This window comes from Oryctolagus cuniculus, chromosome 7 (assembly GCF_964237555.1).
Source record: "Oryctolagus cuniculus chromosome 7, mOryCun1.1, whole genome shotgun sequence".
In the NCBI taxonomy this organism is placed as follows: Eukaryota; Metazoa; Chordata; class Mammalia; order Lagomorpha; family Leporidae; genus Oryctolagus; species Oryctolagus cuniculus.
Genome location: NC_091438.1, coordinates 120,241,833 through 120,250,248, shown reverse-complemented (window position 1 = coordinate 120,250,248; position 8,416 = coordinate 120,241,833).

Genomic DNA, 8,416 nt, shown 5'->3' with positions numbered 1-8,416 from the left:
CCAGCCTACTGCTAATGCATCCTGGGAGCTCTGCTTTTTAATTAGATGAAAGTAAATAAATACATCATTTAAAATATATTTATTTATTTATTCATTTAAAAGGCAAAGTGACAGAGAGAGGGAGAGACACAGAGAGACAGATCTTCCATCCCCTGGTTCATTCCACAAATGCCTGCAATAGATGCAACCGGGCCAGACTGAAGCCAGGAACTGGGAAATCCACCCAGGTCTCCCATGTGGGTGACAGGGGTCCAAATACTGGACCATGGTCTGCTGTCTACCAGGTGCATTGGCAGGAAACTGGATCAGAAGTGGAAGAGCTAGGACTCAAATCAAAACTCCCTGATACAGGATGGAGGTGTCTTAAGCAGTGGCTTAACCCACTGCACCACAGCGCCAGCCCCTGCTCTTACTTAAATTATTAAACACAGTTATGGTGGTATCCTGCTGTATTTTCTACAGCAATCTAGGATATAACCCTTGATGGCAACTGGGAAAAATACATTGTGTGATAGAGATGAGGTTTAGAGCCCCAGGCCTCCATCGTTGCACTCATGCAGGGAGATTTTTCTAGATGTCTACAGGAGCTCAGGCGATTCTCCCCAGGCTCCTTTGAATCCCAAACAGTTAAGTGTGCAGGGCAGGGAACAGATGGGGGGAAGGCCTCTCACTCTAGGCCTTGGCTTAGCAGACCCCCAGCCACCACCCAGGAAGCAGCAGCTCACCGATTGGCACATGAGCTCCAGCTCCCCCGCCCCCTGCCCTGCAGTCTGCGCCCCCCCCCCCCCCCCCGGCTGGCTGGGATCTGTTTGCAGGCCTGACATGAGCACTGAGCCAGAAAGTCTGCCTCACAGACATCAAACCACTGAATGGGAAAACAACACTGCGAGGTGCTGGGCAGATGTGAAACCAGGATAAGCACACAGTGGTGCCGAGCTCAGAGTCCAGAGGAATGAGGAGACTGGAGCTTGCGCAAGGCTGTAGGGCTGAAGGAGGGAGCAAGCAGGAAATCAGTTCAGGAGGCCTAGAGGGACACACCTGATTCCTGACTATGCTGAGGCCAGTGATTGACAAGAAATCCCAAGAAGCCTGGGTTCCTGATCCTCCTGCAGGCAGCGCTCACACTTCCCCAGGGTTAAGACGGTAATCAGTTAATCAACAAAACTCACCAGACACCTGCTGTGGACTCTAAGCAGTGGGCTTAGTGGTCACAGGGTCTGACCGAACTCCTAAGGCAAATCTGCTGCACACTCAACTGCTCTGTGACCAGCAAGTCACTTGATTCTCCTAAAGCTCAACTTACACATCTCTTAAATGGGAATAATGTGAAATGATACGTGATATTATTGTTCTGAGGATTAAGTAAAATATATAAGGTAATTAGTACCATTCTAGGTGTTTTACATATGTAAAGTCATTTAATCCTCACAATAACTCTGGGAGATTAAACGTCACGCTTACTCTCATTTTCTTTCTTTTTTTTTTTTAATATTTATTTATTTATTTGAAAGACAGAGTTACAGAAAGGCAGAGGCAGAGAGAGAGGTCTTTTATCCGCTGGTTCACTCCCCAGATGGCCACAAGGGCCAGAGCTGCGCCCATCCGAAGCCAGGAGCCAGGAGCTTCCTCCAGGTCTCCCACGCAGGTGCAGGGGCCCAAGCACTTGGGCCATTTTCTACTGCTTTCCCAGGCCATAGCAGAGAGCTTGATCAGAAGTAGAGCAGCCGGGACTCAAACTGGCAGCCATATGGGATGCTGGCATTGCAGGCGGCAGCTTTACCCACTAAGCGCCGGCCCAACCTCATTTTCCAGGTGATGAAAGTGAGACACAGAGTGGCCAAGCAACTAGTCCAAGTCATACAGCTAATAAGTGGTAGGAGGCAGAATAGTGCCTGGGGATAGTTCCTTCACCACTCTGCTGTCGGAAGCTCTCTCTCTCTCTGCAATTCTGCCTTTCAAATAAATAAATAAATATTTAAAAGATGAAGAGCAGCAGCAGCCAACTGCTTGCCCCATCATCTGCTGCCTCCCAGGGTGTGCATTAGCAGGAAGCTGGATTTGGAAGCAGAGGTGGGACTCATACCCTGGAATTCAGCTACGGGGTGCAAGTGGTCACCATGGCACCAGGAACCCACACCCGTGTTTAGTTTTCATTTTGACTGTTAAGAAAGTCTCTTTGACACAGAGCTGAAATCCCCCTCAAATCCCGCCCGCCCCTCTTTGTGGGATCCAGTTATGGCCACAGAATCTGCTTAGAGCCTACCTTCTCCCTTGCCCGGTTACAGTCTCTTAGAGGTTTGCAGTTAAAGGCCAGGCCTGCCTGGCTGGGCTGGGTCTGGCTTCCTTCCCGTCTTCTAGGGGCTCAGCCATTGGCCTACAAGATTGACAAGCTTCTGACAAGTCCCAGGGCCACTGCAGGCCAGGGGCTGCTGCTTCCTGCCCTGGAGCCAGGGCACCTATATAAGTAGATTACATAATATTCAGGGTCCAGTGGAAAATGGAAATGTAGTTCAATACTTGTCGGGGTCTCAAGCCCTAGGCTGGCCCCTGACCAGCAGGGGCCACTACAGACACTCCCCAACAAGGCGAACGGGAGAGGTAAGGTCGAAGGGTGATGAACACACCACAAGCACCCTTGAGTTCTGTCGAAGTAGGAACCACTTCAGTGAAGAAGTGTGCAGGCCTATAAAGCTTACAAAAGACAAGTGCAGTAGGGGAGCCAATCAGCGAAAAGGTCATGCAGGCGTGGGTGGAGCATGCACAGGGGCAAAGTATAGGGATCACGCACTGTCCACGTGTCCGGAACCAAAGAGGACCTATCCCTGCCGGTGGTCTGATCTTATGTAGCTTAACCACAACAGCCGCAGACACGCCCCTCTAACATTCGCCAGGCACCATATTGTAATGGAGATGTTAGGCAATGCCCAACAAATACTTACTAAGAATTTCAAGATGGTGACCACAGACAGTAGACAGGGATCGGGGCTCTGTGGGACACCGGCCTGAGCAGCAGTCCGTATCTGCGGTTACCACCCTCTCCTGCAGTCCGTCCTGGGAAGCTCTTGGCACAACCTGAGAAGCCTCTCAGAGTTAAAGCCATGTGGGCTCCAGAGATGGTCACTTGGCTTTGAGCCTGCCTTGAGCCTCACTGGCTGTAGGCTTCTGTCTGCCCACCTCTCCCTGGCTCCCTCTCACAGGGATAGCTCTCCCGGCTCCTCAATTGTAGTACAAACGCCAGACTCAGAGATGCCTCCCTGGGCTGCCCAAGGCAAGTTTCTCTGGACTCAGTTCCTTGTCTGTGAAGTGAAGTGAGTACTGACCGGTCATACGCGTATCATAGTAACTCTGTCATTAAACTTAGAGTACTTGTTAAGCAGATGCTATTAAATAGTAAGGTTTCTTCCATTTTATCCTAACAATAATTCAATGGGGGTAGTTTTCAGGATTATAGAAAGGGTAACCAGGAGGAAGCGCCTGGCTCCTGGCAAAGGAAGGAAGGAAGGAAGGGAGGGAGGGAGGGAGGGAGGGAGGGAGGGAGGGAGGAAGGAAGGAAGGAAGGAAGGAAGGAAGGAAGGAAGGAAGGAAAGGGTAGTGATATTTGTCTACTTTTCTTGCTGACTTATCCCTGGCTGCTAGAATAATGCCAGATACACAGAAGGCACCCAGAAGCTATTTGTGGAACAAATGAAGCCAGGATTCTAATCCAGATCTGCCTGGCTTCCAACTCTGTGCTTATGCTTATTCATGTGTCCTGTGGGTGTGTGTCCTATCTTGTGAAGGGGTGGGCGGGTGCCAGTGGAGGAGGAGGAAGCTCCCTCAGCTCTCTTCAGGCTCCCAAATCTTGTGTTTCAAAGAGCCTGGGCTGCACCCTGCTGGAGAAGCATTACTTTGGAAGTTGATGGAATTGGTCTTGCCCCAGGACTCTTCTGGGGGCTAAACAAATGTTTAAAGATTTATTTTTATTTATTTGAAAAGCAAAGTGACAGAAAGGAGAGAGGTCTTCCACCTACTGGTTCACACCACACCAGCCAGGGCTGGACTGGGCCGAAGTCAGAAGCTTGGAGCACCATCTGGGTCTCCCACATGCCAGCAGGGGCCCAAGGACTTGTATCATCCTCCACTGCTTTTTCAGGCACACGAGCAGGGAGCTGAATAGAAGCAGAGCAGGTGGGACTCGAACCAGTGTTCTGATATGGGATGCTGGCCTCACAGGGCTGAACCTGCTGTGCCACAACACAGGCTTCTGAGGTCTTGAGAGTACTCTTCCCTCTGGGTCATGGCTAGAGACAGCCTAGGCTCAAATCCAGCCTTGCTGCCTACCCAGGGTAGCCTGGAGCAAATGCGTGGTATCTCTGAGCGCCAGTTACTCGTCTGTGAAATGGGTTCCATACTTCCTGTGCCTCCCTCCCAGGATGTCCCCTCCTCCGAGAGGCCCTGCACACAGCTGGCAAGCAGTGTATGTCGGTTGTTGCGCCATCCCAGAGCAGTTTCAAGGTTAGAGTTTGCTGCCTGATGTCTGGAGTCCACTGGGGCCTCCTGGAACCTGATCGGAGGCATCAGTCGGGGGAGAGTTGGGTCAGCTGCTATTTTTGGAGGTGTTAACCTCAGGGAGCCCCGGCCCCAGCAGCCTGTGGGAGTGGCGAGGTCTGGCCTCAGCACTTCCCGGGCCTCCATGTGATCTGGACTGGAGAGCACACAGCGGGCAGACCTTGTCCTCCCGGGCTGACCTCGGCCTTTTAGCCCACACTTATCAGCACCTCCCTGGTGCTCACAGTGGCCTTGACCACTGCGTGAGGATCTCTCTGGGACTGCAAAGAGTTTCCAGCCCCTGGACGTGAGGCAGCCTTGGAGAGTGAGAAGAGCTGCACCACGCGCTCAGCCTGTGTGTCTTTCTGCAAGCCACTTTGGCCAAACCTCAGTTTCTCTGTCTGAAAAACAGTGGGATGAAAGTCTCCATAGAAGGTTGTTGACAGAACCAGACTCTGGCACGTAGTGCTTGTTCAGTAAATGATCGATTTAGACAATCAGCTTCTAAATGGCAGGGACTCTGTCAGATTCAGCTGTGTGTCCCCAGTGTGCAGCCAGTGTGGAGTGAATAATGAATTATAGAAGGCCCTGAATGGAAACACCCTTTTCGGCTCCCCCTTTCAGATTTTCCACGGTCACCCCTCACCCCAAATCTCACGTAGGAATCAGCCTCTCTGCATCAGCCCTGACGGGTGAGCCTCTGCTCTCAGCTTTTAGGTCCCCGTGATACAAAGCTCACCCACATCCCGTATCAGAGTGCCTGAAGGCTCAAGCACCTGTGTCCCTGACTCCCATGTGGGAGACCCAGATGGAGTTCAGGGCTCCCAGACCCAGCCTGACCCACCTGCTGGACTGTTGTGGGCATTTGAGGAGTGAACCAGTGATGGAAGATCTCTCTGGACATCTGTCTCTCTCTCTCAAATAAAATGAAAAATAAATTTTAAAAAAATTTTAAAGAGTTAACATTTGGAGGAAAAAAAGATGGCACCTAGCCTTGAGCAAGGCACTTCACTTCCTTTATTCCGATCAACCCTTTAATGCTCTCATTAGCCCTGAAAAAGTAAATGAGGCTTATAGAGGCAACAGAAGACATTTGTATATGGCAGAGAAAGGACCTAAATCCAGATCTTTCTCAAAGGCGCGACCTTTTCAACGCTCAATGGATCTACTAGAAGATAGCACTTGTCCTCCATCCCTGTCCTTCCATAAAGATTTCTTAGACATCTGACCTAAGCCAGGTCCTGGGAGAGGCACTGGGAGAGGAGTCACGCATGATCTGTACCCCTGCAGCACCTGCGGCCTGTCCCAGAGACCATGGGAAGACCTGAGAGTGAGAAGCACAGGACTACTGGGGCACCACCAACCTTGGGGGTCCAGGAGGGCTTCCTGGGGAAAGTGACATGTGGGCTGGGTCGTGAAGGATTGTTGAGAGTGGCCAGGCTTGTGCCAAAGAAGCAGAGAAAGTGGTGCAGCTGTATAAACTTTTGGTGGAGCTGTATAAACTGCTGAAGCTGCACATCTGGATTGCCCAGAGGTCCCCATGCCAAGCTGGGGAGCCAGCTTTACATTACTTTATCTTACGAGAATGAGCACCCACTCTGACGCGCGTAGGAATCTCCTCTGGGTTTGCTCATCTAAAATCCAAACTTTCACTGAGTCAGTTGAGATAGATCCAATAATCTTGGTTTTAAGCAGGTCCCAGGAGACTGAGGTGCAGGCAGTATCCAGTGCTGCAGGGTTAAGAATTTTTGAAGCGGCCAGCACCACGGCTCACTAGGCTAATCCTCCATCTGCGGCGCCGGCACCCCGGGTTCTAGTCCCGGTTGGGGCACCGGATTCTGTCCCAGCTCTCTGCTGTGGCCCGGGAGTGCAGTGGAGGATGGCCCAAGTCCTTGGGCCCTGCACCCACATAGGAGACCAGGAGAAACACCTGGCTCCTGGCTTCAGATCAGCGCAGTACACCGGCTGATCCAACGTATCCGGGTGAACTAATGGAAAAAGGAAGACCTTTCTCTCTGTCTCTTTCTCTCACTGTCCACTCTGCCTGTCCAAAAAAAAAAAAAGAATTTTTGAAGGAAATCAAGGAGGGTAGAGTTCTTGGTCCCTGTCTGTGGTGCTGCATAGACTAAGAAGGGAGACCAAATGTGAAAATAAGGACAGGCATTGGTGCAGCAAGTTCAGCTGATGCTGGGGATGTCTGCATCCTGGACAGAGTGCACGAGACGGAGCCCCACCTCCACTTCCAACCCAGCTCCCTGTTAATGCACCACCTGGGAGGCAGCAGGTGATGGCTCAAGTGCTTGGCTTTTGCTGTTGTAGGCATTTGGGGAATGAACCAATGGGATGGAAGATTCTCTCTCTCTCTCTGTACGTGTGTGTGTGTGTGTGTGTTGCTCTGCTTTTCACATAAACTTTATAAAAAAGTGAAAATAAGTAATTACAATGATAAATTAATAAAGTATTAATGATCAGCATCCCAAGAAAAATATTCTTAATATTCCAAGGAAAACAGGAGACACTTGGACTTAGGATTTTTAAACTATTTATTTATTTATTTAAAAGGCAGAGTTACAGACCAAGAGAGGGAGATCTTCCATCCACTGGTTCACTCCTCAAAAGGCTGCAATAGCTGGGGCTGGGCCAGGCTGAAGCCAGGAGCCTGGAACTCCATCCAGGGTCTCCCACGTGGGTGCAGGGGCCCAAGCATTTGGGCCATCTTCCACTGCTTTCCCACATGCATTAGCAGACAGCTGGATCAGAAGTGGAGCAGCCAGGACTCACACCAACACTCAGCACTCATATGGGATGCTGTTGCTGCAGGTGTTAATGAATGAATCTGTTGATAATCTTGCACCATAACATCAGCCGGGGACTTGTCATTCTTTAGCCATGAGGACATTTATATTGATTTGTTGGTATTAAGTTACTGAGCATGTACTTTAGGGTGCAGATGACATTCTCTTGGGTCCTTTTCCTTCATTCTTTCAAAATATCATTTAAAAGAACAGGGGCAGGCCAGCGCCGCGGCTCACTAGGCTAATCCTCCACCTAGCGGTGCCGGCACACCGGGTTCTAGTCCCGGTCGGGGCACCGGATTCTGTCCCGGTTGCCCCTCTTCCAGGCCAGCTCTCTGCTGTGGCCAGGGAGTGCAATGGAGGATGGCCCAAGTACTTGGGCCCTGCACCCCATGGGAGACCAGGAGAGGCACCTGGCTCCTGCCTTCAGATCGGCGCAGTGCGCCAGGGGCAGCGCGCCAGCCGTGGCGGCCATTGGAGGGTGAACCAACGGCAAAAGGAAGACCTTTCTCTCTGTCTCTCTCTCCCTATCCACTCTGCCTGTCAAAAAATTTAAAAAAAAAAAAGAACAGGGGCAGGCATTTGACACAAAGGTTAAGATACCGCTTGGGACACCCACAACCCATATCAAAGTGCCTGGGTACAAATCCTGGCTCAACTACCAATTCCAGCTTCCTGCTAACTGGGAAACAGCAGATGAAGACTCATGTAGTTGAGTCTCTGCCACCCACGTGGGAGACCAGGATGGAGCTTCTGGCTTCTGCCTGGCCTAGCAGCTGTGGGCATCTGGGGAGTGAGTCAGTGGACGGAAGTTCTCTTTTTGTCTCTCTCTGCCTTTCAAACAAATAAATAAATAAATACAAACTTTAAAATTAAAAAGAATAAGGCATGAGAAAGAGTGCTGCGGGATCACACACTTAAGCCACGCTGGCTTCTGTTAGGGCTTTTCCTGGGAAGGAGCTTAAAGAGCAGTGCAGCCTACAGTCCAGAGAGGAGGATGCACCTGACTTGTGTTGGGGTGTTGAGGAGGCTGCCGAGATGCTGCGCCTGGGACCAGTGCTGTGGAGTAGGTAAAGCTGTTCATATGGGATGCC